Source organism: Parasteatoda tepidariorum, chromosome 4 (assembly GCF_043381705.1).
Source record: "Parasteatoda tepidariorum isolate YZ-2023 chromosome 4, CAS_Ptep_4.0, whole genome shotgun sequence".
NCBI lineage: Eukaryota > Metazoa > Arthropoda > Arachnida > Araneae > Theridiidae > Parasteatoda > Parasteatoda tepidariorum.
The window spans coordinates 58,189,672-58,200,068 of record NC_092207.1 but is presented as its reverse complement, the minus strand read 5'-3'; the positions used below and the strand labels follow the sequence as shown (position 1 = coordinate 58,200,068).

At 32.2% G+C, this 10,397-nt stretch overlaps 1 protein-coding gene across 1 annotated transcript in view; it reads right to left on the bottom strand.

Annotated features, from left to right (window-relative positions):
- The window catches only part of LOC107448007 (uncharacterized), a 134,138-nt gene extending 124,702 nt beyond the window's left edge, over positions 1 to 9,436 (bottom strand). The window contains exon 1 of the mRNA XM_071179902.1: positions 9,425 to 9,436. The gene's annotated coding sequence lies outside the window, so the exon portion shown is untranslated. The remainder of the gene's footprint in view (positions 1 to 9,424) is intronic.
- Between the last annotated feature and the right edge of the window lie 961 nt (positions 9,437 to 10,397).

Sequence of the window (10,397 nt, the reverse complement as noted above, 5' to 3'; positions counted from 1 at the left end):
CCACTGCCTAATTTTGAACACACGTCGGTTAAAAAGACACCAAATAAATAAAAACGGATCAAACTACTACAGCGCCATCTTCCTTAGAGTCTGAGCTAAGTCCTCCTTCGGTAAAAAATTTTTTTTTTTGCAATTTAAAATAGTGAAAATTATATAAAACTAAAATGGGTAGACTCGCCCCTGGATGGGTAGACTCGCCCCGGTTTTCGGTACTAATAAATTTTTTTAGTACTTTAATTTAAGTATTCTTTAAAGTAAAGTTCCTTTCTAAATTATAGTCAAGTTTTTTTTAAAGTCTTATATTGCTCCAAGGGATCTACTCAATTATTTCACTATTTTCAGAATGAAATCTGTTTGATCGAAACATATTATTCCTTGAAAATTAAAATGAGGAAAAAATTAACTTTTATTATTTATCTAAGCTTATTCCATTTATAGCGGTATTAAGGTTAAGGATATGTGATGGAAGCCCCGTTTACTATTTTACTATAAATGCATTAAATCATGTAGCTTGAATAATTTATTTTAAACAAATGGATAATCCCAAGAAACTGAATCGAAAATATAAAAACTTCATTGATTTAAAAAAATAATAGATAATAATAAAAATGTGCGTTAAAATAACATGTTTTAAGCGTACAATAATAAAAGTCACAAGATATTCAAGCCTGACAAGTCTTGAGAATGGGCGATTATATTTGAACGCTCGAAACTTGTCGACTTTTACTACCCTCTTCATAAGTTTTGAAGCCAGTTGACTTTTTATTGTCAATTATACTGTTTTACAGTTGGGTCTTGATCATTATTTTGATAAGGATTTTACACTTGTTAAAGTAAACATGTGCATTTTAATATTTTAACAGGATTCATGTGGTCTTTATAACGTAAGAGCATCAATATTGTAAAAGTTATATTTAACTTGAAAATTAAAATTTTGAGACCAGATATTTTCAATTAATGAGATTAAATATTTTATCTTTTAAGTTTTTGTGTCCCTATTTCAGTATCTTAAGTATCTCACAAGCTCTGTTTAGAAAGAGAGTTTCAGATATACATAAGGAAACAAAAATAATCATTGGAGCAGTATTTGGTGGCAAATGTAGCTTATCGTAATTGAAGAATATGCTGTGCGACACTTAATGGTGAAATTTCGAACGTAAGTTTCAGAATGTATCGAAACATGAGGATGCCATTTTCTAATCATCTTTATCCAAAGAAAACCATGTAACCTAAATATCTAGCAGAATGAAGCGATTTTTTAAACAATTAATCATACAATTTGTAACATATTATTTCAATATATTATTCTTAAGCATAACATATTTCAATGTTTTTAAAATGCCACTAAACATTCTGCAATTCCTTGAGTTAAAGAAAAAAGAAATATCGTAGATTATAGAAAACTCTGTGAATGTACATTAGAATTACTATACAATCTAGATTTTATTTTTCAAGCACTTTTTTCCCTTCAAACTTTCTTGCCTTGAAGACTCGTTTAAAGCTGTAAAAATGATAATCCCTAAACTTTTGTATATAGCTATAATAAGTTATATTAATTTGATTTTAGTATGAAATCCTCGAATAAATATAGCAAAAACAAGATAATCTAAATAATATCCGATAAAAAGTTCATGTGTTTAAATTCTAAAAACTCAGAACATAATATATAATTTATAAATCGATTCAAATTTTCTTTTCAAAGGGGATTAAAAATTTTTTTTTTTTGCTTTTTTACAGAAATCAGCTTAAAAATTGTCTATTGCCTAGAAACTTCGAGATATTTTCTATTAACAATTAATAAAACCTCTCCAAGCAATCACAGAACTTAAGCTCAATTTTTTACGGTCAGATTTTGGTTGAATTAGTCAATGGGTTATCTTAAAATATTCATTTGCGCAGGCGACTTTTTTTGGCGGTTTTCTGGACTATCGCCAAATATATAAACCTTTATTGCTACCCAATTTAACACCCAATTTTTTTAAAATTTCAAGTATCTAGATTCCAAATATGTGAAAAAAATAGATGTTTATTCAGAGAAAGTTCGTTTTCGTGTCTGATTTCGTAACTTAATTAATAGTTAGCACTAATTAATTAGCATATTTGAGGTCACCCCCAGAAACCATTAAGATTAATACTTAGTTCGTGAAAATCCGATGATTAGAACGAAAGTTATTCAGTGTGATATCTTTTTTTTTGCGGACTGTACATAAGCATATTTCATGCTTACTTTTTCGTTTAGCAAAAAATAGAAGCGTGTAAAGTAATAAAAATCCGCTTACCGATATTATGAATTAATAAAGTAATTATTATAAATCCTATATTAATATAGTTCATTATTTTCGTTTGGAACTACTGAATAATCTTATTTTTTTCTCTTAAACTCTTAAAAATATTTTAACATGTTTTGTTTTTAATTCTGAATGTTTTTTTAAACCTAAGATAGTGACTTAAAAATTTAAGGAAAATTAATTACACAAACCAGCGAAATTGAAGTTTTTGAAAAATACAAGAGATGTCTTTCTTGACTTATATGTTATTTGATGTGCTGATTTCGAAAATGACCTTCATTTTCCCCAATCACATCAGAATTTCCTGTAAAATCGATATTAATGTTTTTACTAAAATCCTATTTGGAAGGGAATTCTCTCACACAATTTTGCATGTACTATCTGGTAATTGTCGTCTTCTGCCATTTTGATCTATGTGAAATTGAATCTACTGAAAGTAAATTGATTTTTGAGTGATCTGCCGATTTTTTATTGGTTAAAATAAACAAAAAATACTGTTGCCAAATCGTACGAGTCGCGTCTAGTCGAGAGAAAAACAATAAGTTCCTTGTGTTTAAACTTTTTACATCAGTTTCTAGAAGAAAATCGCCTTCATACCTCTTTAATTTATTTTTATTAAGATCACTTACGTAAAATTGACTATTGACCAAGAATAGCAAATATTGTGTATGTGTACTACATAAAAGTTTAAAACAAAACACAAAACAAACAGAAGACAAAAGTTTCCTTTTAAGTACATACTCGTTTTCTTCTGAAACTTAATTTTGATGATCTTCATTTATGCTTAATCTCAAGTCTATCTTAAGCTATTATCCAACTGTAGTCGGCTGATTTACGCTCCATATCTCTGATATCTTGATGGAATCTTTCCCCTTGTTCTTCGCTCACTGCTCTTAAATTTTAGGGGGAAAAGTCCACATGTGAGTGAAGGAAATGCATTTTCACACTCATGGAGCTACCCAAAATTTTAAATTTGTTCAGCATTTTCATTGCAATTTCTTTATAATCAGGATCCTTGTAAGCACCCAGAAATTTACTGACGACATCTTTGAAAGCAACCCAAGCTTCTTTTTCCGTTCTAGTTTCAAAATCTTTATCTTTCATGGGTTTGTGGATATCTGGACCAACAAAGATTCCCCTTTCAACTTGGCTTGGCATAAACCCGGAAACTTTTTGCACATGTGTTCAAAACAATCGCCATCTTTTTGAACAGCCTAGACAAACTGCTTCATTACATCTATTTTTATATGTAGTGGAGGTAACAATACTTTTTTGCATCAACTAAGTTGCTTCAAATACCGTTCTTGGTTTCTGGGTCAAGATTTTGTCCTATCGGCCATTCTTTTTTGACCCAATGATCAGTTTTGTTACGACTGTCCCACTCGCAAATGAAGCATGGGAACTTTGTAAATCCACTTTGTTGACCAAGAAGCACGGAGATAACTTTCAAATCACCGCAAATGGTCCAACTAAGGACGATACATTTTATTTTCTCCAGGACGAGAGCCAGTTTTTCATAGCATTCTTTTAAATACACCGAGTGTCCAACTGGAACAGATGCCCACTGGCTAACACGAGGAAGAAGGACAGCTTTCGATATCGGAGCCTTGAATTTCTGGATGTTTCGAGTCTGAAGACTCTGAAGAGATGACTAGCAATTCAGTTGGAGACAAAGGCACAGGCGCATCAGGTTCATGAGAAACGGGGTGTATGACCGATTAAATGGTAAGATAAGATATTAGCCTTTGATTTTTTTTTTGGTTATACCCTCGAACATGGCAGGAACAAAAATAACAATCATCAAAGTGGTTTTCGGGCTCCTTCCACGTCATAGGAATTCCAAATCGTAAAGCAGTCTTCTTTCCTGGGTGCCTTAAGCGCAGATCATTGAGACACTGCACACTAACTTTATGAGGAGCCCACGATTTGTCCTGGTATCCGAGTTTCATTCCAAAATATGCAAGATAAAGTTGTCTGACATAGTCTGTAATGCTCCTCATAAGATTTTTAACAACGCTATATTCGCCTCATATATAACAAAAGTCATCTGGGAAATTTTCACAATGTCTCGAACTCGAAACCATGTTTCACGAAAAAACAGGGGGAGAAAAGCTGACGTTAAAAATGCTTCCAAAAAATGACTGTCTATTGCGCTTGCTGATGTTCCTGAGAGGTCAGCTAACCTAGATAAGAATTCTCGCTAAGCTATTGGTCGATAGAGATTGTGACTGAGAGCTGGACGGTGATCGAAAGACGTCATAGAAGGGTATTTTTGTAGATTTAGCTAAAGTAGAATGCTGGTCTGGCAAGAAATTCAAAAACGAAAATTGTTTTACGGTAAATATTCATAAAATTTTCAGTAAAATTGAATTTTTCAAGAAAACGTGACGTGATAGAAATTTTTCATTATTGATTTCGATTTCAGCACCAAAAAATGCATAAAGTTCAGCTATCACACCTCTTGTATTTTTTTCATAGCAGGCCTGTGTTATGAATAAAAGTTGAATGCTCGAAAACGACTAAAATACCTGAGTTCTAGGGGAATTAATAAATGCGTAGGTTAAGAAATGAAATTTTGATTTTGCGTAAAGTGACATTTTAGGCAAAAAGAAAAAAAAAGAAAGATGAAACACATTTTAAAATTTTGGACCTTTTTCACACAAGTATCACTTTTGTGATCAATACATCAATAAGAATAAAGTAAATTTGGTTTTAAATTGATTGCGAATAAAGCTAAAGTAAACAAAAAAATCATATAACAACAAATTTTGCCTGGAACGAACATTTGGTTTATTATAAATTTTTTATTAAATTTAATTTTTCTTCAACAATTCTTGTCGAACCTTCTTTTCTCATCATGCCCACTGAAGGGAGGTAATACAAACCGTTTTATTGCATTTTAATGAAGATGATACTTCGCACTGAAATTTTTAAAAAATTTTTTCTGTGTCTATCTATATACTTTATGAGCAACATACCTTCAGAAAAAATGTATCAGATAAATAGTTCTAGATCATTACAAAATCGCTATGAAAGCACGTTTTTACTCACATTTTAAAATAGAAATAAATGAAATAAAGAAAATATATATATTAAAAAATGAAATATACTTCATGAAATAAGTAAAAAAAATAATATTATTATGATATTATTTTTATGAACAACCTAATATTTACCTCATTGCTGTCAAGCTCTCTCTATTTTCTTCTATATTGACATTTTTAAAAACAACAATATACACTCTATAACAAAAAAAATCGACGCAACAAGAAGCAATCATCCGATTGCTTTAAAATTTCGTATGCTTGAATTATTTGAACAGATATGCAAATGATTAAAATTTGGTGTCCAATGAACGAATAGTTTGATCTTTGGCGCATCGGAACTGCGCTTCTAGGAGACGTAATAAGGAGCAGTTCTTCAACGGTTGTTAAAACTTTCGGTTTGATTGCGATTCAGATTACCTTTCAACAACTTAAAAAATGCCTCGCAGCAGGATTCGCCCTCATTACGAGCAACTTTCAGAGTTTGACAGAGGTCGTTTCATTGGATTGAAAGAGGCCAGTTGGACAAATCGGAGAATCGCTCGTCATTTGAGTCGAAGACGCTGGCAAGGATAGGTGGAAAAAGGCAGAGTTCAGCGTCAGGATGGTAGCGGTCGACCTAGGGCTACAACAGAGTGTGCGGACAGAGTGATTGTCCGAGCAGCTGTCACAGCGCCTGCTTCATCATCTCTATCAACCATCAGACGTTCAACTCAAATACCAGTGTCCACCATGACCATTCACAGACGGTTGAGAGAGCAAAATTTACGCTCGCAGCGACCGTTACGCCACCTGCCACTCACGCCTGCACACTGCCGAGCCAGATTAAAGTGGCGCATGGCTCGATCAGGCTGGAATGATCCCGACAGGTGACGTATAGTCTTTAGCGACGAATCCCGCTTCCAACTGTGTCCTGACGATCATCGAAGACGTGTTTGGAGACGCACATGACAGAGGGGGATCCTGCCTTCACTATTGCACGCCACACTGACCCTCAACAAGGCATTATGGTCTGGGGTGCCATTTCCTTTGACAGCCGGACCCTTTGGTCGTCATTAGAGGTACACTTACTGCACAGTTGTACGTCGACGACATCCTAAGACCTGTTTTGCTACCGTTCCTTTTGCAGCGCCCAGGGCTGGTTTTTCAGCAGGACAATGCCACACCACATACGGCACGTGTTGCTATGAGCTGTATGCAAGCTTGTCAAACTCTTCCTTGGCCTGCCAGATCACCAGATCTCTCTCCCATCGAGCATGCCTGTGATATGATGGGAAGGCGATTGCATCTGGCACGGAATGTTGATGATCTCGTTCGACAATTGGATCGAATTTGGCAGGAAATACCGCAAGAGACCATCCGGGAGCTTTATCGGTCTATGCCACGCCGTGTGGCTGCTTGTATCCAGGCTAGAGGCCGGTCAACACCTTATTGAACTTGTTATTGTAACTCTGCAATAAACTATTCAAATGTTCTGAAATTTTAATCATTTACTATTCTGTACATTGTCTTCCTATCCACCAATTTTCGTTCCAATCGGACAACTCCTTCTTGGTGCGTCGATTTTTTTGTTATAGAGTGTATTTCTCTGTTTTTTAATAAAAGTCCTTGTCATGATAGTTAAAAGAAAAGGTAATCTTTGTTAATTACAATATTTTATTAAAACTCATTAGATACGATATATTAATTCGATTTAAATAAATAATCCCAGAAAATTAAGCGGTAGGATATTACTTCATTTAAAACTTCATTCAATTAAAAAAATGTGCAAATAGGACAGTCGGCATGTTTTAAGCTCTAAAAAACATGTTTCCATTTTCAAGACTTCCCAGGCAGGAAAGAAGAAACTAAAGTGATTTGACACATAAAACGTAAAATTGTCAACGAGAAAAGAAAAAATAAAGACACGAAACAAAACTAGATATACCGCAGTAGCCGAGAGAGAAAAAATATAAAAATCAGAACAAAAAAAATCCACAGTGGTCGAGAAGGACAAAGAAGAGTAAACTGCCTTTCCACGTGCTTTGTAAAATTGGTAAGGAACTAATGTTATTAGCAAGGAAATCAGCCTTCAAATGAATAAAGCAAGATTCCAGGGTATCAAGATGATCTGATATGACTGGGGTAAAAATAATTTTGTCATTGAAAATTAGAAGTGCATTTAAAATTGAGAAATTAATCAAACTTTAAAATTTTACAATTTTAGAAATTCATCGACAGTTTTTATCGATAGTAAATGTCAAATAATAAATCCTCCGAAGTGAAACTTTTATAATAAAAATGATTAATTATATTACCAAATTAAAATCTATCCTTCCGTGGATTTAAAAAAATATTATTGATTTTATAACTTAAACCTAGATTTTTTAGAGCATTTATATTCAAGCAAACGAGATAAAAAGAAAATACGTATTTAAGAGTTTATTTTAATTTCATACAAACTTTTATTCATTTAACAATTTTCAACATAATTTTATATCAAATGGAATAGATTTCAAAAAGTTAGCAGTTTTAATTATATGATTGCTTAAATGAAAAATACTCTTTTGATAGCTCTGGCAAATTGTGTTTATTCAACACATTCACAAAACAGTCCTAGAAGAAAAATACATTACAAAATTATTATCAATGATAAATTTGAAATAAATGATAAAATAAATTAAAAATAATTGAAAAAGTTTCCGAAAAATAGAGGTGCTAGTTTCATGTACGATGAAATCTTTTTTTCCAGTGTTGATAGTTTGCGCTTTTTCAACGCTATTGAAATCGATTGTGAGCAAGGCGTGGTAAAAAATACCAAAATAAGGTTTGATGGTCTGATTTAATTTGGAGATGCTTATAATATTCGATTTTAATCTTCTCCCTGTTCTTATCGACATTCAAATCGAAGTTGATGCTTTCAATCCTGATTTTCTTAGATGAAATAAGTTAAGTTTTGATAGCGTTTTTGCTTTTCCCTTACGTAAATATAACACTTTTCCTTTGATTTCATTTTGAAAAGGATTTTAAAAATATATATTAAGGGGGTCATTGCTGAACATCATGCATATCGAGAAATTTGTCGCAATATATAGATCACACATAGTGCAGTTCTAGTTCTGGATTAAATTTATAATAAGAATTACAATTATTCATAATTGGATGTAATTTTAACTATTGCAATACAATACACTATTTCTCATCGAGCTGTAAACAATTCCTGATAAAATTATGATATAAAGTACAGGCACTTTCGATGCATCAATCGTAAAATCTTTTTCACGATTACAAATTATATATCCTAAATTTTACAGTAATATTTATTTAATCAGAGTTATTTGGTTATTTTACGGTGAAAATTACGGCATCATGGGAGCCGGTACTTTTTACCGTAATTTAATGAAGCAGCATTACTTGCATTACTTGAGCTACGTATGGAAAATGGTTATATAACAAAATAAATATTTCAAAATCCAAAGAATAACATTATAAAGATATGCCAGGATTTGAGCTATAGGTTGTCAGAAAATATTTTATTAAAATAATGTTGATGTGTTGATGTTATTAAATTGTATAATTTTTACAATGGACCACAAGATTTTGCAACACGCGTTTCGTAGGGTTTTCAGAACATCGCATGGCCCTCTTAACTCCGAAACTCCACTTTTGTTTTATTCGTTAAGTTGTCAAGAGCGCCAATTATCCTATTCAAAATGTTACTAATTTATTGTGCATGTTTTTAGTAAAATCACAAATACATTTATATTTACTTACAGAATTATGATCCACCTGAAAAGGGAAAAAATTCAACTATGAAGATGATGAGAACATATTACCGAAGTAAATACTTTTCTGCTACTTTTGCAGTAATCCACACTTTGGTTTTTAAAATCAGAACCGGAAAAATATTTGATCAGAGAAGTTACAAAAAATAGATTGCAGAGAATAAAATAACTAAGACAAATTTATAAAAAGCAACGGTGGTACTCTGTAAAAAATGCTATATCGAATTACGATTTAAAGTACCGGCACTTACATCATCCATAACATCCATTTTTATTGTCAAATATTATACAGCAATTTTTACAGAAATATTTATTGAATCAGAGTCCTTCAGTTATTTTACGGTAAAAATTACGCCATTATGGGTGCCGGTACTTTTTACTGTAATTTAATGCGGGATTCCTTACAGTATGCATTATTTCAGCTACGTATGGAAAATGGTTGTATGTCGAAATAAATATTTTAAAATCCAAAGAATAACACTATAAAGATATGCCCCGATTTGAGCTATAGGTTGTTAGAAAATATTTTATTAAAATTAAAATAATGTTGATGTTATTAGATTGTATAGTTTTTACAATTGACTACAACAAGATTTCGAAACACACGTTTCGTACTGTTTTCAGAACATCGCATGGTCCTCTTAACTCTGAAACTCCACTTTTGTTTCATTCGTTAAATTGTCAAGAGCGCCAATTATTCAAAATGTTACTAATTTATTGTGCATATTTTTAGTAAAATCACAAAAAAATTATATTTACTTACAGAAGAATTGTGATCCTCCTGAAAAGGGAAAAAAATTCATTTATGTAAATGATGAGAACATATTACTGAAGTAAATAATTTTCTGCCATTTTTGCACTTTGGTTTGTAAAATCAGAACCGGACAAATATTTGATCAGAGAAGTTACAAAAAATCGAGCGCAGAGAATAAAATAACTAACATAAATTTATAAAAAGCAACGGTGGTACTCTGTAAAAAATGCTATATCGAATTACTGTATAAAGTACCGTCACTTACATCATCCATATCATCCATTTTTACTGTCAAATATTATACCGTAATTTTTACAGTCATATTTATTGAAACAGAGTGATTCTACTATAATTATTACTGCCACGTGCGTGCTCCGGCGATGCGGTAATCTTACTGCAATAAAGTATATTAGATTTTACTGCAATAGCAAATATTTTTTTATTAAACTGTATTACGGTATATGGGATTTTTCTGTTCCGGATAATGTCACGGTAAAAAGTACCGGCACCCTGAGTACCGGTACTTTTAGCTGTAATTTGAACCAAA